This window comes from Apium graveolens, unplaced genomic scaffold (assembly GCF_009905375.1).
Source record: "Apium graveolens cultivar Ventura unplaced genomic scaffold, ASM990537v1 ctg7001, whole genome shotgun sequence".
NCBI lineage: Eukaryota > Viridiplantae > Streptophyta > Magnoliopsida > Apiales > Apiaceae > Apium > Apium graveolens.
In genome coordinates, this window is record NW_027419960.1 from 1 (window position 1) to 24,875 (window position 24,875).

At 35.8% G+C, this 24,875-nt stretch overlaps 1 non-coding gene across 1 annotated transcript; it reads right to left on the reverse strand.

Annotated features, from left to right (window-relative positions):
- Nucleotides 1-3,955: 3,955 nt before the first annotated feature.
- On the reverse strand, nt 3,956-4,062 carry LOC141703704 (small nucleolar RNA R71). The gene has a single exon (XR_012567645.1). It is a non-coding gene; the product is annotated as a small nucleolar RNA R71 (small nucleolar RNA).
- Nucleotides 4,063-24,875: the final 20,813 nt, after the last annotated feature.

Genomic DNA, 24,875 nt, shown 5'->3' on the forward strand with positions numbered 1-24,875 from the left:
TTACAAGTTTACAAAAAAAGCTTGAAGAATATGCAAGATCAGTGGTGAAGATTAACTAACAGATGAAGATTAAAATTATCACAGGATGCCAAAGATATGCTAAGCCAGAAATGGAAGATCTACTTTTCTATAAATAGAAATGACAAGTGACAGTTTAGAAAAGTTAATAGCATGTCTTATTGTACACTGTGTAAAGCAGCAGTTAACTGGATTATAAAGTTAACATTGATCCTTCACTCAGTTGTAACAATTTAGATCAAATTTCTTGTAACACTCTCAAGGAGAAGCTAAGCTCTTTATCAACAAAGAGCCTAGAAATTTTGTAGCAAAACATTCTTAATTTTAATATAAAATTAAGTGAGTTTTGAATATTTATGTTCTTTATTTTCTGCAAGCTTAATTTCTGCATGAACACATTTTACTACAAGATTTAATTTAGTTTGTTCAACATAAACATTAAAGAAAACCCAAAAACAATCAACACATTCACCCCCCCCCCTCTGTGTTATTCATTTCCTAACAAGTGGTATCAAGTCAAATCTGAAAGTAAACAGATTCAAGATCTTGGAAGAATGAATACACAGAAAATCAATAGCATCAAAATTCCTACCTTTGACAAAGCTAACTACACTCTTTGGAAAACGAAAATGATGTTGTTTATCAGGATGGCCAATCCACTCTACATTCAGATCCTCAAGAATGGGCCCTTCACTCCTGTGGTTAGAGTTGAAGAATCTACAGATGGAGACATGGTTATCCCGGCTCATTAGCTCCAAAAGATCCTTCTGAGTATACTGAGCCTGAAAAAGAGAAAGTTTCCCTGGATAGTAGCTTGCAGTTAATCTTAATTGAGTTACTTGACAATGTAATGTATAACAACATTGTCAACTATGACATTGCAAAACAGATCTGGGAAAAGATGGAGATATTGTGTGAGGGAACTGAAGAAGTTAGGTCAAACCAAAGAAGAATACTATTTCACATTATGAGGGTTTCATGGCCAAGCCAAAGGAAAGTATAACAGATGTGTTTGAAAGGTTTTAACAAGCTGATAAATGATTTGAAGTTTCAGTGACAAATATTATGAAGCTGGAGAAGTGAAACCTGAAGTTCTTGCTTACTCTCCCTGATCATTTGGAACAGAAAATCTCAGCAATTAGGGAAGGGATAAACTTGAGTAGAATAACAATGGAAGTTCTGTATGGAATTTCTTAAAATATATGAACTTGAAATGATTTAGAGAAAATTATTGAGATCTGGCCAAGGACATGTTGTAGATGGCTCAAGTGCTTTAAATGTCAATAAAAGCCAAACATCTACTGATGAGCCAAGATCTCAAATTCCAGTTGCCTCAACAAGTGAGCAAAGAACAAATGATTCACAGGAACAAGTCAGTTCTGGAATTGGAAAAAGATGAATTCTACACTCTTGAAGAACTGGATGAGCTAGATCAGTCAATGGCTTATTTGGCTAGAAAAATTCTCTAACATTAGAGTAAAGAAGCCAAGATTTTTCAACAGCAAAGAACAGTCTTTCAACAAAGACAACAGCTGGAAAGAAAAAGGGAAATACATATCTGATAGCAAGAATGGCTACAAAACTGGATATATTGACAGATCTGAGATAAGGTGCTTCAATTGTGATGAACCAGGCCACTTTGCTACAGAATGTAGAAAAACCCAAGAAAGCATAGAAGGATAAAGCTTATCTTGAACTTGAAGCAAAGTATGAAGCTCTTCTGAAGAAACAACAAAGCAAAGATTATATTGCAGAGGGTAAAAGTTGGGATGACTCTGTAAATGATGAAGATGAAGAATTTGGAAATTATGCATTCATGGCCTTGGAGCAAGGAGAATCATCCTCATCTAAATCACAGATACCAACTCTTACCACCATTGATTAAATGTGAATCAATGTTGAGTGGCATTTATGACACTTTATATGCTCTAATAAGCATTGAATTGATGAATTTGTACTCAAGTTGTTAAGTGTTTTTAATGTGTTTCTAGTGTTTTTGCATTTCAGGCATTAATTTGTGAATCAGGTGAATTAGCATTATTTTGGTGCTAATTTGGTGTCAAGGTAGTGTTGGAATAAAAGCTCGTGGAAAGTTGGCTCGAAGCTGCAAGGAAAAAGATGAAATCTGAGTTTTTCACAGAAGGACGGCGCGCCCACGCTGTGAGAGTGCGCGGCCGTGCCAGGATTCCAGAAAGGCAGCGCGCCCGCGCTGTGATAGCGCGCGGTCGCGCCGGTGCGGAAAATATTAATCCTGATTCTAATTTCGATTCTAAGTGGGGAGACTTACAGATTGCAAAGGGCTTCTATATATATTCAAATAAGAATATTTTCATAGGAGAGACATACCAGAGCGTAAGGAGAGCCGTAAGAATACTGTTTTTAGCACAATTCAACGAAGGCGAAGAAGATCTTATTTTTACTTGTGAATCTTTTTTTTAAGTTGTATTTGGATGCTACGTTTGTTATACCATGCTTTCATTAGAACCCACGTTGATGATGAGTCCGTCATGGGCTAATCGTTATCGTGGGGTTCTAGCGATTTATTTAAGGATTTCTTTAGTTAAATTGTTTGATACCTTAGTATGTGGTGATGATTGATATCCTAGTATTGGTTGTGCGTATTCGTCTTATGAGCGTCGTGAACTTATAAGATAGTGTGTTAATTCTTAAAGAAGCGCAGTGAATTTAAGGATTATACTTGCCATGCTAGCATAGGTTCATGTGTTATTGTTATGCATGATTCGTAGGTAATTTTACCCATCTTACTTTCCCTATATAATCAAGATAGATAACTTGTGCTTAAACCATTATGTTGTCAAATTCTATAGACATATAGGGTCTCAATATAATTGGTGTCTATTCAACTTCTATCTCTTTTGTGGATGTTTGGTAGTATGGTACTCGTGCAACGAAAGTTGGCGTTTATCAGTTCATGGTTGTTTGATTATGTCATCACCATTGCATGCTAAGGTTGAGAACAATAAGGCTATTTAATGAAGTATTTAATGAAGTTAGAATCCCATGTTTGTCATATATATTAATTCAGTCAATCTTAATTTCATAGTTATAATAGTTAGCATAATTCTTAGTTATAAACAACCTCAATTTCTTATCATCTTAGCATTGAATACTAACCATACATTGTTTCTTAAGTGTGTGAATTAACTAGTTAACCATACAGTCTCTGTGGGAATGAACTAGAAAAGATTTTTTACTACTTGCGAACTCATATACTTGCGTGTATTATTAGCGCGTGTTTAGCGACTAACATGTTTTTGGCGCCGCTGCTGAGGACTGCAATGTTAATTTATAGTTTATGTGTTTTCCATCAATGGTCGTTAAAGTTCATTTACTCGAACATTGTTACTTATTTGTTCCTTGTTTTATTTCAGGTACTCTAGCGAGGGTGCATGCATACGTGTTCACGTACTCATAAGAGAACACTGGATAAAGCCAAGGAAGAACTTGTGGTAGTTCGTAAGGAAGTTTTTGAGGAAGAAAAGAAGGTAGAAGAAGAAGAGAAAGTTGAAGAACCATCTTTAGTAGAGATGGGTGATCAAGCGGAAAATCCGAAGGCTTTGATGGACTATTCTCAGCCTAAGATTAATGACATTCAGTCAAGCATCATCAGACCATCCATCAGGGCTAACACTTTTGAGATCAAGTCAAACACGATTCAGCTGATACAGAACTCAGTTCAGTTTGGGGGTTCTCCTACTAAAGACCACAACATGCACATCGGGGATTCATCGAGATCTGCGACACCTTCAAGTTTAATGATGTGACTGAATATGCTATCAAGCTACGCCTCTTCCCATTCTCTCTAAGGGACAAAGCTAAGTGTTGGTTACACTCTCTACCAGCAGGGTCTATCACCACTTGGGAGGATCTTACGCAAAAGTTTCTCACTAAATTCTTCTCTATGGCAAAGACTGTTGTAATCAGGAATGCTCTTACTCAGTTTGCTTAGCAAACAGGAGAATCTCTGTGTGAGGCTTGGGATCGATATAAGGAGATGCTAAGGAAGTGCCCACACCATGGCATGCCTGATTGGATGATTACCAACTATTTCTACAATGGATTGGGTGCTACTTCTAGACCCATGCTTGATACAGCATCAGGAGGAGCCTTGTGGGCTAAAAGCTACGATGAAGCTTATGAACTTATTGAACTGATGGCTGCTAATGAGTACCAGAATCCTTCCCAGAGGCTGACTCAGGGAAAAGTCCCAGGAATTCTAGAGTTGGACGCAGCAACTACTATCGTTGCCCAACTAAAGTCTTTGATGATGAAGGTGGACACTTTGACTAATTATGGAGTTAATTAAATCGCTAGTGTCTAGTGAGCTTTGTGTTGGTGCCCACGAGACTGATCAGTGCGCAATTTCTAGTGAATCAGCTCAGTTTGTGAGCAACTTCCAGCGATCGCAGCAACCAGTTCCAGCCACCTATCATCCCAACAACCGCAATCATCCTAATTTCAGCTGGAGTAACACTCAGAATGCGGTTCAACAGCCTTATCAGCAATATCCAGCTAAGCAGTACAACCCCCCTGGCTTTCAGTAATCGCAATATGCACCAAGACAACAACTCCAGCTGCAACAAGCCAATGAAAAATCTGAATTAAAGGAGTTGAAGCTTATGTGTAAGAGTCAAGCTGTTTCTATCAAGACCTTGGAAAATTAAATTGGGCAAATTGCCAATGTCTTGCTAAATCGTCAGCCTGGTACAATACCTAGTGACACTAAAGTTCCAGGAAAGAGGGAAGCTAACGAGCAGGTAAAGACAATTACTTTAAGGTCTGGAAAGGTTGCGAATCCCGAACAAATTCAAGTGTTGAATGAAGAAGCTGAGGCTGAGAAAGAAGTAGAGCAGCAGGAAGTAGAAGTGGAATTAAGAAAAGACTATTGTTGAGCACACTCCTCGTGAAGGTAATATAGGGGAGAAGCAGATCTATCCTCCACCGCCTTTTCCCAAGCGGTTGCAGAAGAAAAAGCTGGACAAGCAATTTGAGAAGTTTCTGGAGGTGTTCAAGAAACTTCATATCAACATACCTTTCGCTGAGGCTCTTGAGCAGATGCCTAGTTATGCAAATTTTATGAAATATATTCTTTCTCAGAAGGTGAAGCTAGATGATTTAGAAACAGTCGCTCTCACAGAGGAATGCAGTGTTGTGCTGTAACAGAAGTTGCCTCCGAAGCTTAAGGATCCATGAAGCTTCACTATTCTGTGTACTATAGGAAAAGTGTCTTTTGACAGATGCTTATGTAACTTGGGAGCTAGCATCAATCTGATGCCTTTGTCAATCTTCAAGCAGTTGGACTTGCCTGATCCAAAATCAACTTATATGACCTTGCAGTTGGCCGACCGTTCTATTACATATCCGCGTGGTATTGTGGAGGATATCTTGGTCAAGGTTGTTAAACTCATCTTCCCTGCTGATTTTATCATTCTTGATTTCGAGGAGGATAAGAAGATTCCCATAATCTTGGGGAGACCTTTCTTGGCGACTGGCCGAACCTTGATAGATGTGCAGAAGGGTGAGCTCACAATGCGAGTTCTGGATCAGGATGTGACTTTTAATGTGTTCAATGATATGAAATTTCCTATTGATAATGAGGAGTTCTTAAAAGTGGAGTTGGTTGATTCGGTGGTCACATCGGAACTTGACCAATTGCTAAGGTCCGATGCCTTAGAAAAAGCCTTGTTGGGGAATTCGGATAGTGAAGATGATGAAGGTGAAGAACAATTGCAGTATTTGAATGCTTCTCCCTGGAAGAGGAAGATAGATATGCCTTTTCAATATCTTAGAATGGAGGAATTGAATATATATCCTAACTGCCTCAAGCAATCTATTGAGGAGGCTCCCACTCTTGAGCTTAAGCCTTTACCTGAGCATTTGAGGTATGCATTTTTAGGTGATGCATCTACTCTGCCTGTTATTATTGCATCTGACCTTTCAGGTATTGATGAGGAAAAGCTTTTGAGGATTTTGAGAGAGTTCAAATCGGCAATTGGATGGACTATAACAGATATCAAGGAAATTAGCCCTTCTTAGTGCATCCATAAAATTCTGCTAGAGGAAGGTAGCAAGCCTACGGTCGAGCAGCAAAGAAGACTCAATCCAATCATGAAGGAGGTAGTGAAGAAGGAAATTCTTAAGTGGCTAGATGCAGGGATCATCTACCCTATTTCTGACAGTTCATGGGTAAGCCCGGTCTAATGTGTGCCAAAGAAAGTTGGTATTACTGTGGTAGAAAATGAGAAGAATGAGCTTATTCCTACTAGAACAGTCACGGGGTGGAGAGTTTGCATGGACTACAGGAAACTGAACAAAGCCACTAGAAAGGATCACTTCCCTTTGCCCTTCATTGATCAGATGCTTGACATGTTAGCCGGTCATGAGTACTATTGTCTTCTGGATGGTTATTCAGGTTACAATCAGATTTGTATCACTCCAGAAGATCAGGAGAAAACTACCTTCACTTGTCTATTTGGTACTTTCGCCTTCAGATGAGTTTCTTTTGGTCTGTGTGGTGCACCAACCACATTTCAGAGATGCATGATGGCCATCTTTTCTGATATAATTGGCTAGAATGTGGAGGTGTTCATGGATGACTTCTCAGTCTTTGGCGATTCTTTTGATGAATGCTTGCAAAATCTTAGACACGTTCTCAAGAGGTATGTTGAGACCAATCTGGTTCTCAATTGGGAGAAATGTCACTTTATGGTGCGTCATGGCATTATTCTCGGGCAGAAGGTTTCTACTAAAGGTCTAGAGGTGGACAAGGCCAAGGTGGGGGTCATTGAGAATCTTCCTCCACCCATTTATGTTAAGGGAATTCGCAGTTTTCTTGGTCATGCGGGTTTCTAAAGGCGTTTCATCAAAGACTTCTCAAAAATTTCAAAGCCATTGTGCAGTTTGCTAGAGAAAGATGTTCCTTTCAATTTTGATGACGAGTGCCTTGCAGCTTTTGAGATATTGAAGAAGAGTTTAATCATGGCACCAGTCATAACTACACTTGATTGGAATGAACCTTTTGAGATGATGTGTGATACAAGTGACTATGCAGTTGGAGCAGTTCTTGGGCAGAGGGAGAACAAATATTTCATGTGGTCTACTACGCTAGTAAGACCCTAAATGGTGCTCAACTGAATTATACTACTACGGAGAAAGAACTTTTGGCTATTGTCTATGGTTTTGAGAAATTTTGATCTTATCTACTTGGGACTAAGGTGACGGTTTTTACTAATCACGCTGCAATTTGATATCTAGTCTCAAAGAAGGACTCGAAGCCTAGATTGATTAGATGGGTACTTTTGCTTCAAGAATTTGAACTAGAGATCAAGGACAGAAAGGGGACTGAAAATCAAACCGCTGATCATCTCTCGCGTTTAGAGAGTCCTAATGTTACTTCATTGGATAAGACATTGATAAATGAATCTTTTCCCGACGAGCGGCTATTTGGAGTGCAAGAAGAAGAACCGTGGTTCGCAGACATTGTGAACTATCTTGTAAGTAATATCATGCCTCCCGACTTATCTTATGCTCAAAGGAAGAAGTTTCTACATGAAGTGAAGTGGTATATGTGGGATGAGCCGTTTCTTTTTCATCAAGGAGCTGACCAAATCATCAGGAGATGTATTCCTTTTAGCGAAACGGGGGGGATCTTGCGAGGTTGCCACTCAACGGCTTATGGAGGACATTATGGTAGAGAAAATACAACAGCTCGTGTTCTTCAAGCAGGTTTCTTTTGGCCGACATTATTTAAAGATGCTCACCAATTCTTTTTGAAATGTGATCGATGTCAACATGTGGGTAATATGTCTAAGAGGGATGAGATGCCTCTTAATGTGCTTCTCGAGGTTGAGGTCTTCGATGTTTGGGGAATTGACTTCATGGGATCATTTATCTCATCTTGTAACAATCAGTATATCTTGTTGGCAGTTGATTATGTGTCAAAATAGGTTGAAGTTAAGATGTTGCCAATGAACGATGCGGAAGTGGTGCTTAATTTTCTTCACAAGCAGATATTCACAAGGTTTGGAACTCCAAGAGTCATAATCAGTGATGAGGGGTCGCATTTTTGCAATCGCAAGTTCACTGCTTTGATGAAAAGGTATAATGTGAATCATCGCATTGCTACGGCTTATCATCCTCAGACGAATGGTCAAGCTGAGGTATCTAACAGAGAGATCAAACACATTTTAGAGAAGGTTGTGTGTCCATAAAGGAAAGATTGGTCTTTGAAGCTTGATGAAGCTATTTGGGCTTATAGAACATCATATAAGACTCCATTGGGAATGTCGTCGTTTCAGTTGGTTTATGGTAAGGGGTGTCATTTGCCTGTGGAGCTCGAGCATAAGGCATATTGGGCTTTAAAGAAGTTCAATCTGGACTTGGATGCGGCTGGAAAGAATAGGATGCTTTAATTGAATGAACTCGACGAGTTTCGACTTCAAGCTTATGAGAACAACAAAATGTATAAGGAGACAGACAAGAGGTGGCACGATCAGGGTTTAGTGCTCAAATCATTTGTGCCAGGGCAAAAAATTCTTTTGTTCAACTCTCGTCTTCGTCTTTTTCCCGGAAAGTTGAAGTCAAGATGGTCAGGGCCGTTTATTGTCAAAATTGTGTTTCCACATGGAGCGGTGGAAATTTTTGAGAATGATCCGGGTCGGGCATTCAAGGTAAATAGTTAGAGGTTGAAACATTACAATGGTGACATGCCAAACCGCGAGGTGGTTAGTGTTGTTCTATTGTCCGTTTGATCTCGAGATTCTACGTGGAGCTAGCGACGTAAAAAAAGCGCTTCTTGGGAGGCAACCCAAGTTTGTTGTACATTAGTAAGTAGAGGAAGCAAGAAGAAAGGAGAAAATCACAAAAAAAATCAGAAAAAAATAAATTCAGGGCTCACTTCAGATGCTTGGCGCGTCCGCGCTGTCCTAGTGCGCGGCCGCGCTGATTTCACAGAAACATGGCGCGCCCGCGCTGTTACAGCGTGCGGCCGTGCCGATTTGGCAGAAGTAGCGTGCGCCCGCGCTGTCTCAGAGGACTTTGATCTAGATCTTATTGTTGCTATTATGTGCCAGACCGATACTCACTGGAAGATCAAGAGGGGCACGACCGAGTATTCTACGTTCTCGGCTTCCAGAATAAACAGGTTTTCCCGTGTATGGAACGCTTTTATATGTGCTAACATCATGCCATCTTCGCATGTGTATGAGATTACTGTGGAGCGTGCACGGTTGTTATAGGGTATTCTTCAGGGCGATTATATAAATTTGGGGAAGGTGATTTATCAAGGGATTTTGAAGTTCTTGAGGGGAGTACTACGGGGTCTATTCCATATGCGTCTGTGGTGACGAAGCTGTGTGTGGCAGTTGGTGTTCATTGGCCCGCACACGAGCAGTTGCAGATCCCGAGTGCTCCTATTGATAGCACTACTTTGGCTACGATGCAAGAATGGGATGGAGGCAAGCCCGATCTGAAGGGGCTTGGTTATACTTTTGACCACCTACCTGGTGGGAGGCCAGCTGCTGGGGCCACTCAGGAGAGCAGGACTGCATGGAGATCTCAGAGCAGGACTGCATGGAGATCTCAGCTAGGAGATGAGGCAGGGCCATTGCAGCAGGCGCATGAGGAGGAGGAAGGAGCTGATATGGGAGCTGGCATGAGCATGACGCAGTACAGGCGTCTGGAACGGAGGATGGATGCGATACATGACATTCACAGCAGGTTCGCACGTGATCTCACCCAGGCACTTGGGACAGCTTTCAGAGCCATCGGAGTTGATATCCAGTGGCCAGTTTTTGGTGAGGATTCCATGTATCCAGCTCTGGACACACCCGACACTCCACCCGCTGAGGGTGAGGATTCTGATTTTGATTAGGTATGCCTGATTCCTTACCATTACCTTTACTGAGGACAGTGAATATTTTAAGTTTGGGGGTAGTAGTTGAAGGAATATGTTTTTGTGAGAGTCTCATATAGTTTGCATATTCATGATAGTTTAGTTCATATAGTTTTCATATTTTGCCATATAGTTTTTTTTATTTTGATAGTTTTATGTTATATTGTTCATATAGTTTTCATGCAGCATTATAACATGATCCCTGAGATGATTTCCTGATTGACTTGTGATATTGATGTTAGTGTAGTGATGTCGTGTTTAGAGATGTTAATCATATTAAGTTGATTTGCATGCTAGAGACACTTGTATTTCACTAAGTCTTATAGGTTGCTAGAGTGCTAGATCATAGTCATGGTTTGTTGTTTTGTCAAGGTTTAATCGCTTGTTTATATTTTATAATTTAGGATATTCTCTTAATAATAAAAGACATGGATATTTAAAAATTGGAGGAAATTGGAGTTCATTGCTAGTTGTGTGGCTAGGTGTCAAATGGCTAGTAGTCGGCTCATATTTATATGAGTAGTCTAGAGTTGGATGAGATGGAGCGAAACGCACTCATTCAGAAATTTGTAGAAAAAAATATAGAAAAAAGAAAAAAAAAAAGAAAAAAAAGAAAAAAAAGAATAAGTGTTATGTATAATTGATCACGAGTGGGCTTTTTAGTACTCGAGTTATTAAGTTCTTAGGGGACTTTGTGCCTAATGACCTAAGGCTTTTATAGTCTGGGATCCGCTAACCTAACGCTCGCTACATGGGTACTATTGTATAAGTCTTTTGTGGACCTCACTCATTGCACGATCAAATAAGCATACTTCTGTTGTTTTATTGTGAATAAAAGCATTAATCCATGTTAAACTCCGATATAGAATTGAGGTGTTATAAGTTATTTTGAGTCTAGCTTTTATTCTGTTTATAAACTTGTGATTGTCTTAATAAGTAGTGAGTCATGATTGTCGATCTAGTTGTGATGGTATATATGTAAGCATCTGCACACACGCACGTCTATAGTTTGTAAGTTGATTTGTATGATTTAACTGATCTTTATGTGAGTAACTGCATTTGTTGATATGTTGCTTGTCGATTGGTTTAGTTATTCTATTGGGATCAATGCATTCATATTAGTTGTATTCATGAATTTTTATTCTCTTGTTCTTTGAGTCTGTTTATGCTTGAGGACAAGCATCGATTCAAGTTTGGGGGTATGTTGAGTGGCATTTATGACACTTTATAATGCTCTAATAAGATTTGAATTGATGCATTGTACTCAAGTTAAGTGTTTTAATGTATTTTCTAGTGTTTTTATATTTCAGGCATTAATCTGTGAATCAGATGAATTAACATTATTTTGGTGCTAATTTGGTGTCAAGGTGGTGTTGGAATAAAAGCTCGTGGAAAGCCGGCTCGAAGTAGCAAGGAAAAAGATTAAATATGAGTTTTTCCCAGAAGGACGGCGCGTCCGCGCTGTGATAGCGCGTGGACGCGCCAGGATTCCAGAAAGGTAGTGCGCCTGCGCTTTGATAGCGCGCGCCCGCGCCGGTGCGGAAAATATGAATCCTGATTCTAATTCGATTCTAAGTGGGGAGACTTCCAGATTGCAAAGGGTTGCTATATATATTCAAATAAGAATGTTTTCATAAGAGAGACATACCAGAGCGCAAGGAGAGCCGTAAGAAGATCGTTTTTAGCCCAATTTAATGAATGCGAAAAAGATCTTATTTTTACTTGTGAATCTTTGTTTTAAGTTGTATTTGGATGCTAGTTTTCTTACTTGTGAACCTTTACTCTTGTTTGTACTTGGTTTTATTTATTCGTTATAAAGACTACGTTTGTTATACCATGCTTTCATCGGAACCCACGTTGATGATGAATCCGATCATGGGCTAATCATTATCGTGGGGTTCTAACGGATTTATTTATGGATTTCTTTAGTTAAATTATTTTGATACCTTAGTATGTGGTGATTGATTGAAATGCTAGTATTGGTTGTGCGTATTCGTCTTATGAGCATCGCGAACTTATAAGATAGTGTGTTAATTCTTAATGAAGCGATAGTGAATTTAAGGATTTAGAACTTGCCATGCTAGCATAGGTTCATGTGTTATTGTTATGCATGATTCGTAGGTAATTTTACCCATCTTACTTGCCCTTTATAATCAAGATAGATAACTTGTGCTTAAACCGTTATGTTGTCAAATTCTATAGATACCCTAGTCTCAATATAATTGGTGTCTATTCAGCTTCTATCTCTTTTATGGATGTCTAGTAGTATGGTACTCGTGCAACGAAAGTTGGCGTTTATCAGTTTCGTGTTGTCTAATTAGTGTCATCACCATTGCATGCTAAGGTTGAGAACAATAAGGCTATTGAATGAAGTATTTAATGAAGTTAGAATCCCATGTTTGTCATATATATTAATTCAGTCAACCTTAATTTCGTAGTTATAATAGTTAGCGTAATTCTTAGTTATAAACAACCTCAATTTATTATCGTCTTAGCATTGAATAATAATCATACATTGTTGCTTAAGTGCGTGAATTAATTAGTTAACCAATATAGTCTCTATGGGAACGAACTAGAAAAGATTCTATACTACTTATGAACTCGTATACTTGCGTGTAATATTAGCGCGTGTTTAGCGACTAACAATCAATATAAGGAAACTGTTGAACAGATGAGCACATTAATGTTTCACATCCACACAAGCATGATTGCTGCTAATGAAGAAGTTAACAGATTAACAAAGATAAATGAGAAGCTTGAAAGTGAGAAGAAAGAAACTGAATTGTTGTTGGTGGAGCTTGAAGCTTTAAAACAAGAAAATGCATATCTAAAGAACAAGCTCAAGTGTGCAAATAGAATTGAAGCAGTACTAAGGGAGAAGCTGGAAAAGAATGAAGTAAAGATGAAATCTTTCAGAAATGCATCTGAACTGGTCGGACAATACCATGAGAAAAATAAGCCATGTGCAAATATTTCTATTGTCCTTGACTATGATGCTATGAATGACAAAAAGAAGACTGTAGAAGACAAAGGGAAAGCAAAGAATGCTCCAAACTTTTTAAAAGAGGTTAATGCACCTATATTCAAAGCATGTGAAGTCAACTTCAATGAAGAAGAATTGATTATCAAGCAAGAAATTGCTGATGAGGACAAAGAGAAGAAAACTGAAGAATCAACTCAGCCTTCCAATACTAAAGAGAGGCTCATGGACAAACAAAGTTCCAAGACACCTGTTAAAGAAACCAAAACTGAAGATGCAAGAAAGAAAAAGAAAAATAGAAATGGTAAAATAGGGATAAACAAAAGCAACAATTTTGCTTATGTTACAGATGTTCCAAGAAAGAAATATGAAAAATGTGGCTCTATGAATCACCTAACTCACCTTTATAAAAAAGCATTTAGCAAGCCAACTGAAGGAGCCTGCAAATACAATGAAGCAAATGCAAGTGATCCCTACTCCTTCTGTGACAAGTTTGACTGCATTCTTTGCAACTTAAAAGTGATGAAAAGTTGTCATAAATTGAGAATAGACCTCAAAGAAATAAAAATTGGGTCTACAATAGAAAGGAAAACTGATCAACAGTCAATGAATTCTATTTTATCTGAAACTACTCATTCAACTTCTGCTAAATCAGTTAACAAGAAGAAAGTACCCAACACTGCTTGGGTTGCTCAACACACTTAAAACTCATTATGTGCAGGGCAAAGTGAAGAAAGTCATCTGGATCATAGATAATGGATGGTCCAGGCATATGACAGGTGATAAAGTCATGTTATCACGGTTTGAGGAGAAAGCTGGCCCTTTGGTGACCTTTGGAGACAACAGCAAAGGATTCACAATGGGGTATGGCAAGATTATTTCTGAAAATGTTGTCATTTATGACGTAGAACTGGTAGTTGGTCTTAAAGTGAATCTTCTCAGTATTAGCCAATTTGCAGACAAAGGCTTTAAAGTTTTATTCAACAAAGAAGAATGCACTTTTATCAGCAAGAAAACTGGTGAAGTTGCTCTGAAAGGAGCAAGGAAAGGGAACTTGTTTGTTGCAGATTTTGACTCAACAAATAAGGATGGTGTTTGTTGCTTCTACACCAAGGCATCAGAAGAAAAAAGCAACCTCTGGCATAAAAAGTTGTCTCACTTGAATTTCAAGGCAATTAACACCTTGGTCAAAAAAGAGTTGATAAGAGACATGCCTAAACTGGAGTTTGCTAAAGTTGAAGTTTGTGATGCTTGTCAGAAAGGAAAAATGAAAAGATCAAGTCATAAATCAAAAACTGTGAATTCTATAAGTACTTTCTTGCAACTAATTTATATGGACTTGTTTGGGCCAGTAAATGTCTTATCAATTTCAAGAAAAAAATATGCACTTGTGATGGTAGATGATTTCTCAAGATACACTTGGGTAGAGTTTATGCACTTTAAAGATTAAAACTCCACATATCATAATTGAGCACATCAAGAAGATATAAAAATAGGCTGAAGATTACAACTGTGTAAAAAGATTGAGAAGTGATAATGGAACAGAATTCAGAAATGCAACCTTGAGTGAATTCTGCAAAGGCAAAGGCATTGTTCAAGAATGACAAAGGAGATGTTTGTGATATATAGCGATGCTTCACATAAAGGATTACGTTGTGTGCTAATGCAACACAATAAGGTGATTGCATATGCATCAAGACAGCTTAAACCTCATGAACTGAATTATCCTACGCACGATTTGGAGTTAGCAGCCATTGTATTCGCGCTCAAAATATGGAGACTCTATCTAAATGGAGAAAGATGTGAAATTTACACAGACCGTAAGAGCCTGAAGTATATATTTACGCAAAAAGAACTCAATATGAGGCAACGGAGATGGTTAGAGCTGATTAAAGATTCCGATTGCTCGATACATTATCACCCGGGAAAAGCAAATAGAGTAGCTGATTCTTTGAGTAGAAAGGAGAAGTTGAATATAATGACAATGTCAAGAGAATTTTTCAAGGAGATTGAGGAATTTCAATAGGAACTTTGTATTAACGGAGGAATGGAAGAGATGTGTCAAGCTATTACCTTCCAGCCAGAATTATTGGAGAAGATAAGAAGATGTCAGGAAGAGGTATTGAACAAGGAGAATAATCAACTGACATGAAAGGAATTATACACGCAAAAAGATGACCAGGGTGTATTTTGGTTTTCATCAAGAATCTGGATTCCTCAGGTGACCAAACTAAAGAACGAGATATTATAAGAGGCGCACAACTCAAGATTTTCAATTCATCCAGGAAGCACGAAGATGTACCAAGATTTAAAAAAAAGTTCTGGTGACCAAATATGAAAAGGGAAATTGCAGAGTGGGTCACCAAGTGTTACACTTGTCAAAGGGTGAAAGCGGAACATTAGGAACCTAGTGGTTTCATTCAACCTTTAAAGATTTCAAATGGAAGTGGGAGAATATTTCCATGGATTTCATAGTAGGATTACCTCGAACAAGATCCGGACACGATGCTATATGGGTTATATTTGATCGCCTTACGAAGTCAGCGCATTTTCTTCCCATCAATGAGAAGTCTTCGTTAGATAAGCTAGTTCACTTGTACGTGCACGAAATTGTATTACGTCACGGCGTACCTGTATCGATAGTTTCAGATCGAGACCCGTGATTTAATTCGAGATTTTGGATACAATTTCAAGAAAGTCTTAGCACAAGGCTGAATTTGAGCACGGCGTATCATCCACAAATGGACAATCAAAGCGAGCGGACTATTCAGACAGTCGAAGACATGTTGCGTAGTTGTGCAATCAACGTTGCAGGAAGTTCGAACGATCATCTACCACTTGTAGAATTCTCTTACAACAATAGTCATCACTCCAGTATTGGTATGCCTCCATATGAAGCTCTATACGGAAGGAAGTGCAGATCGCCAACAAGTTGGGACGAAGTCGGAGAAGGAAAGATTCTCGGCCCTGAAATTTTTCAACTGATGAAAGAGACGGTCAAATTGATCCAGAAGAGATTGCTTGTTGCTCAAGACAGGCAACGGAAGTACGCAAACCCTGCTCAAAAGGTTGTGAATTTCCAAGCAGGCGAACCCGTATTTCTAAAATTATCACTATGGAATTGATCAGATTTGGGAAGGAAAATTAGCACTGCGATACATCGGCCCCTTTGAAATTTTGAGTCAAGTGGGAAAAGTTGCTTACGAGCTAGCTTTGCCGCCACAATATCAGCATGTTCAAAATGTATTTTATGTGTCATTACTCAAGAATTATAACCCAGATGTCAAGCATGTTATAGAGTTTAAGCCAATAGATATTCAGGTAGATTTGTCATATGTAAAGTAACCTGTCAAGATACTAGACTGGCAAGAAAAGAGTCTTCGAAATAAATCAGTGAGATTAGTAAAAGTACTTTGGAGGAATCCCAAGGTTGAAGAGTCAACGTGGGAGTTAGAGTCTGATATACGAGTGCAATATCCTCACTTGTTATCCTAGATTCTGAAGTTAAAATCCTTTAAGGGGGAGAGGATATTACGAGCGGTATTTGATTACTTGTAACTGAGTTTTATTTAATATTCGATTATAAATTATTAAAGACATGCATGAATATGTGTCAATTAAATGTTTATGTGACCGAGTACAGTAGAATATTATAAATCGATAAGCGAAGTATTTTATCTGGAATTTTGTGTAAAATTTTAAAGATATTAGTTGTTGATGATAATTACTTTCCAAAATATATTTTCTTTTAAAATTATGAGAGTAATCTCATAAATTTTCTAAAATTCCAAGCTATTTTATGGTACAATTCTTGTAATTTATGGAATTACATTTTTATTTATAAAAGTCATTCTGTAAAATGATATATAGAAATATGAATAAAAAATATTGTGGATTACTAAATTGCCCATGCATGCATTTGATCATCCAAAAGGAGAGGGGGACACTAATGTCATTTCCAACCCCACTAACATCTTTTCTACTAGCCAAATTACTAGACTAGCTTTGAATGCATAGTTTGGTTAGTATAGTGGAAGGGTAACCTAGTACTTTCCAACCCCACTATATAAATTAGCACATAAAAACTCACCAAGTTATTAAATGAAATCATTTGTGATCACTCCACTCAACCAACTCACTTTCTTTTCTCTTCATCCCCTATTTTCTCTCCCTCTCGGTTGAACACACACACACACACCATCCCCTCCATTTTTCATTCAATTCCTCAAGATTCTTATGTAATCCAACTCTCTAATCCTTGTCCAACCCATTCATATATGTTTAAGTGTTTTTATCTTTAGTTATATTTTCGGGCTGTGACACATGTCCTTGACTTACTTTTAATAACTTTCTCTACATTATCTCCAGCTCATAGGTTTTAAAAATGCCATATAAAACCTCCAAAGTTATTCTCCCTAGATTTCTCCCTTCTCTTATTATAGAGATATTTTGTTCTAGATGGTCGGGAAGAGTGAGCAAGAATTTTAGGTTGACATCATCAGCTTCATAATACTTGTCATGCAGCTGAAATTATTTATCAGTTTGTTCAACCTTTCAAAAACCTCAGTAATGCCTTCCTTAGGTCTATCCATGAAACCCTCATATTTGAGACTATAATCCTTCTTTGGTTTGACCTCACTTCTTCAGTACCTTTACACATAATCTTTATCTTTTCCCATATCTGATTGGCTGACTTACAATTGATAATGTTGTTGTACATGACATTATCAAGAGATTCAATGAGAATGAGTTGCAAGCTAATGTCAGGTGAAACTTTCCCCTTTTCAGGTTCAGTATATGTATATGGATCTTTAGAAGAAAAGTGACCAGAAATGACCATATCACCATCAATTGTTTCAGGTCCCCTCACCATAGGAATGATGGGTCCATGCTTGAGAATTTCAAAATATAGTGGATTAGCCATCCTGATGAACAACAACATCTTTTTCTTCCATAGGGTATAGTTCGATTTGTCAAACACATGAATCTTGATACTGCTAAGTTTCCGTGCACTCATACTTCCAAGATCTAATATGTTTACTTTTATATTTTGTTGTGATACCACTTATTAGGTATGAAGTGCAACACATAGGGGGTGAATATGTTTTCTTGATTTTCTTGATTTTTACTATCTTGAAAAATCGAGTTGTGCTTTGTCTCTGAAGCTTAAATAGCTAGATATAAATTTGTAGTGATAAATAACTCAATATAAAAGACACAAGCAAATATCAAAACTCACTTTATTTCTATTAAATCAAATTAGTTGTGCTACAAATATGTATTCTTGAATAACAAGAACCCGACTACTTCTCTTGAGAGAATCCAAGATTTCTAGATCTGTTTTTGTTACTCCTAAACAAAGAACCCGTGACATGTTTTATAGAACAACATGCACAATTTACAGGAATTGCACTAAAATAGACTAACATATTTTTTAAAGCTAATTTGTTTATTTTTATTTTAATTACAGAAAATCTGCATATAATCTTTTAGGTATGTGACCCTCCTTTGTCCAGTTCATCTTGGCCTTTGATTTTGCACTCCTCAAGCTACATTTTTAGACTTTCCCTTTTAGTGATAAAACGGTTCGTTGATGGATAATCTTGAATCTTCAAGTTGGTTATATTCTGTAAATTTGAACTGTTATTGAGATTTTCATTAATGTGTAGGGATGTCTCATGTCGATATGTAGAATGACTTATCGATATCTCTAGTTCTCTGTATGACGTTTGTCTTGTCGATATCTCCACTTATCTACATGCAGTTTTGACTTCCCAGTACGAGATATTTAAACAACCATCAATATATCACTTTATAAAGTTACTATATGTAAAACAGATATTTTGTGCATTATAAATAAATTCTATACATGAAGAAACATTGGAATAAAATCACTCTATAAAGTTACTTCATGTAAAACAGATATTTTGTGAATTGGACTTTTCAAGCTTTTTCCGAATCGGATCCGATCAGATTTCGGGTTTCGGATTTTTTGAACATCTCTGGTCTGGACACGTTCGTTACGTATTAAACGAATGAACACTCTATTTATTACGAATACAATATGAATAATTCAATTAATAACAATATTAATTGAATATTCAATACCCTTTTATATATTTTAAAGCTCAAAACAATTTTAAATCATTATTCGACTCAATTATAAATAATTACATTTTATTTAACTATTTATAGATAAAATTAATTGACTAAATAAATTAATCAATTAATTAAATAATTAATCAAAATAAATTATAAATAATTAAATTAAATTATGATTTTTGAAAATAATAAAAGAAAATATTTTTTTTGGAATTAAAATAATTTAATTAATTATTTAAAAATAATTAACCAAATTATTTTAGAATTAAAAAAAACTATTTTTGAAATTAAGTATAGAATTTTGAATTATTTTTTAAAAATAATTCACAAAAACGAAAATCGGTTTGGGGGATTAGGGTTTGGCAGATTTAAGGGCGGTCAGGGATGGGAAGATGATCGGAAAACCGGTTGAATGTCACCGGAATCTGGGAATCAAACCCGGAAACCGGCGACTTCACCGTTTTCTAGTGAGTCACAAACAGGCCCAAAACGTGACCGATTACCTCGGTTTTTGCCTCCTTTTATTCTAAATCATCTCCTTAATTCCCTTACAATATCAACAACAAGAAATGACGCCAAGACCTCTGATTCCGACCAAATCGATGCAAAATCCGACGACTTGGTCGGAAATTTTGACTTTTAACAAAATCGAAACCAAACTTAGAGATTTATATATCAACATGAAGCTTAGATTACCTACAACCTATTCCAGCCAATATAATCATCAACCAATCATCACATAATCTCAAAAATCGAATTAAAATTTAACAAAACCAAGAACTCGACTTAACACTTCTCGTAATTAAAGAACGATGTTTTATACACCAATAAAATTTAATAATCACAGGAAATATGTTCATATCATCAAAAACAATCAACAATCACTTAATCAAAAAACCCCAAATTTCAACATAAACCTCAAATTCGAAATTAAAATTTACCAATATGAGGTACTTTTTAATGATAGAAATGGATTGTACTCTTCGAGAGCTTCACAATGACTACAAACATGACTACTTTTGTTTTCCGGATCACCTCAAAATCATGATTTGATTCCAAGAACAGTTGTTGAAACCCTAACCCTCATTTTCAAAGATTTTTCAGATAATTAGTATATTTTTCTAATTTTTATACAAATAAATAATAATTAAAATTCTATTTATAATAACAAAAATAATATCCCCAAAATTATTTAGGGCCTAATTACATTATTTAATAGAAATAATTAGCCTAAAATTAATAATTAACGGGAAATAATTTTTTAAATCCAACAAATATAAAAATTATGCCAAAATTCCTCAAAAATACAAATAATTCAAAAATGCAAGAATATTGAATATTTGAAAGTCCCACTATTTTATAAAAATTTAAATACATTTTTTGTGGGCTTTAACGTTCCAGTAGGGGGCTTGGTAATATCATTTTTCACGAAATGAAATATTTTTAAAATTAACTAAATGTTCCAAAAACCAATATGGTAAACTCCATATTATGCAAGATAATGTCAAATACCCCACTCGCAATATCGAGTATTAAAATGTAATCTCGATAACATAATATTACATATAAACACATTTATCGCGAAATAAAATAGCGGAAAAATACCTGAAATCATACTAAACATTTAAAACACACAATAGGTCAAATTTATGATCACATATAATTCACATTGTAATAAAACACAAAATACCTTATTTAATACAACATAAAATAGTCGTAATTTCCGGGATTTTACAACAAACATGATGTCTGGTCTACTAGCAGTTAAGTACAGCAAACATCCAATCATTCCTCTATAACCTGATATGTCTACAGTTTTTCCTTTCTTATCCTCATCCAACTTGGTAGTTGTAGACATAGATATTAATGCAGGTGAGCAGTCAACCATTCAAAATTTCTTCACCGGATCTTTGACATACTTGGTTTGACTGATAAAGATGCCATCACTCCTTTGTCTAACTTGCAGGCCAAGGAAGTAATTTAGCTCTCCCATCATGCATATCTCATATTCACTCTACATGAGTCTTGAGAATCTTTGATATAGCTTTTCATTGGTAGACTTAAAAATAATATCATCCACATAAATTTGAACTAGGATAATGTCATCACCATGCTGTTTGTAGAATAGAGTCTTATCAGTTGTCCCTCTAGTGAATCCATGTTTGAGTAAAAATTCTGACAGTGTGTCATACCATACTCTAGGTGTTTTCTTCAATCCATAAAGAGCCTTTAACAGTTTATACACGTAGTTTAGAAATTCTGGATCTTCAAATTCAGGTGATTCTTGCACATAAACTTCTTCTTCCAATTTACCATTAAGAAATGCACTTTTCACATCCATTTGATAAACCTTGAAAGTTATTCATTCTAGATATCTCTCTTATCTTATTGTAGTGATTTTTTGTTCTAGATTGTGAGGAAGAGTGAGCAAGAATTTTAGGTTGATCTCCTCAGCTTCATAATACTTGTCATGCAGTTGAAATCATTTATCGGTTTGTTGAACCTTTCAAAAACCTCAGTAATGCCTTCTTTAGGTTTAGCCTTGAAACCCTCATATAGTGAGACTAGAATCCTTTTTTGGTTTGACCTCACTTCTTCAGTACCTTTACACATAATTTTTATCTTTTTCCATATCTGCTTGGCTGACTTACAGTTGATAATGTTGTTGTACATTATATTATCAAGAGATTCAATGAGAATGAGTTGCAAGCTATTGTCAAGTGAAACTTTCTATTTTTCTGGTTAGTATATGCAGATGAATTTTTAGGAGCAAAGTGACCAGAAATGACCATATCACCATCAATTGCTTCAGGTACCCTCACCATAGGAATGAAGGGTCAATGCTTGAGAATTTCAAAATATAGTGGAATAGTCATCCTGATGAACAACATCATCTTTTTCTTTCATAGGGTATAGTTCGCTTTGTCAAAGACATGAATCTTGATATTGTTAAGTTTCTGTGCACTCATACTTCCAAGATCTAATATGTTTGCTTACAGATTTTGTTGTGATACCACTTGTTAGGTATGAAGTGCAACACATAGGGGGTGAATGTGTTTTCTTGATTTTCTTAATTTTTACTATCTTGAAAAATCGAGTTGTGCTTTGGCTCTGAAACTTAAATAGCTAGATATAAATTTATAGTGATAAATAACACGATGTAAAAGACACAAGCAATTATCAAAACTCCCTTGATTTCTATTAAATCAAATTGGTTGTGCTACAAAAATTTGTTCTTGAATAACAAGAACTCGGCTACTTCTCTTGAGAGAATCGAAGATTCTGGATCTATTTTTGTTACTCCTAAACAAAGGAAATGTTTTATAGAACAACATGCATAATTTACAGGAATTGCACTAAAATAGACTAACACATTTTCTAAAGCTAATTTGTTTATTTATATTTTAATTACAGTAAATCTGCATATAATCTTTTAGGTATGTGACCCTTCTTTGTCCAGTTTATCCTGGTCCTTTATTTTGCACTCCTCAAGCTGCATTTTTATACTTTCCATTTTAGCGATAAAATGGTTTGTTGATGGATAATCTTGAATCTTCAAGTTGGTTATATTCTGTAATTTTGAGCTGTTATCGAGATCTTCATTACTGTGTAGGGATGTCTCATGTCGATATGTAGAATGACTTTCGATATCTCTAGTTCTCTATATGCAGTTTATCTTGTCGATTTCTCTACTTCTCTACATGCAGTTTTGACTTGTTGATATCTTCACTCCTCTACGTGCAGTTTTGACTTGTCGACATCTCCACATCTCTACATGCAGTTTTGACTTTTCGACATCTCCCATTCTCTACATGCAATTTGACTTGTCGACATTCACTTCTCTACATGCAGTTTTGACTTGTCGATATGTCTACATCTCTACATGCCTTGGACTTCTCTACAAGTAGAATGACATCTCTACTTTACATTATTTATTTAACACCATTTTTTTTTAATTTTCGTAGTTTAGCTTATATTATAGCTCCTTCTATATAATAAAAGAGGATTAGGGATAAATTAAGACATTTTAATAGCGGTAAAATTACAATATTGCCCTTTTATGTTGGAAAATTATAAAAATGCTATTACTCACACAATTTTTATTAAAAATAGGTATATTGTTATATCTACTAAACCCCAAATCTCCTACTCAAAATACCATTGTGTTATATATATTCTTGAGTTTACATTAAAAAAATTATTAGATGAGCTACGTCCTTTTTTTAACAAATTTTTTTTTATTATTTTAATTTTTGAGTAAATAAAATATTAGTTTATATTATTATTTACGTGTCTCCTTTTTATTTAATTTTTGTAGTTTTATTATAAAATTTTAAAAATATCATCACTTCATATTTGTTTTCACTCACTTCACATTTAAAAATTCTCTTAGTCAACCCCGATAATTTTTTATATATTTTTATATATTTTTTTTTAAATAATTTTTTATAAAATGAGTATTTAAAAACTTATAATAATTTTAAAATAATCTATAATTTTATTGATCAACTTTTTTACATTATGATATAATATATATTTTTAATTTGTCATTCATTTACATTACAAATAAATTTTAATATGATTTGATATTAAAAATATGAGATATAATTAATGTTTTTATATATAACGAATTAGTAGACTGTTTTTTATTTAAAAAATATACTAAAAATATAAAATTGTTTTTTTAATTATTCCCTGCATTTTATGCATTCACGCGAGAATCCCCGTTCCGGCGGGGATCGGTGATAAAAAAAATTCCATTCAATGAAAAGTTAAAAAAATCATTTATCGTATTCAAAAAATATTTTTGTATAGATGCAAATTCGTTTGAAATAATATATCAATATATATACAGCCTCGGCACAGGCTATTAAGCTAATTTATTCTTAAAGATGTAAAAATAAAAAATTAGATGTTGGCTCAGGTGTTTCGCAGAAACAACCTGTACTCATAGGTTGCCTTTCCTAGCGAGGGTAGGAAGTCGGGTCCCGTGGCTCTCAAGCACATAGATATCCCTATATAAACACAACACATTCTATCAACTGAACTTTGTATTTGTTTTACTACACACACCACAATTATATACATAACCTAGGTTTTCTCAACTGTTTTTGCTTCAAGAAGATAATGAATACGATGATGATCGGAGGCAATAACGAAACGCGAATCAGCAATGAACATCCAGGCAATGCAGCATCTCTAAGTATGTTGGCGGACTTGGCAGTGCAGCTGGGGAACAACATATTTGATGACGACAAAGTAGAAGAAATCACAAGGATGAAGAAACACAAAGAAAAGAAAGACAAGAAAAAACAACTTTTGATGGATCAGGAGAAACCTACAAACATAGTCCTTGTTATTAACATGAAGAAAGGGGTGTCACTGAAATTCAAAGATCATCACCCTGCGCCTGCAATTGCAACTTTATCATGGTGATCATAGTCTGTCTTCCGAGAAATAGATGATTCTCGATTTCTGCATTATAATCGATAATCTTTTAGCTATAGAATAGTATCTTTTAGAGTTGCTGCGAAGAATTGCTAGGGTTTTTGTCTCCTGAGAAGAGAGTTATGTATGTAAGTTTAGAGCAGAGGATATAATTTTGCGGCAAGTTAATTTGTTATGTAGTTTTTCACTTGTTTATTGATGTAGTTTTTTTGTTTCTTAATCAGAGCAAAGGATAAGTAAGTGGAGTTTAATCATCGTGTGCTTATATTTTGTTCATTGTTGTACTAAATCAGCATGGGGCATACTCTTCATGTAATCATAACTTGTTCAATGCTGTTCATTAATGATAAAATCGTCTTTCTTTATATTATTAGATACTTCTGATCTGTCTATTGTTGCATTTATTTTTTGATT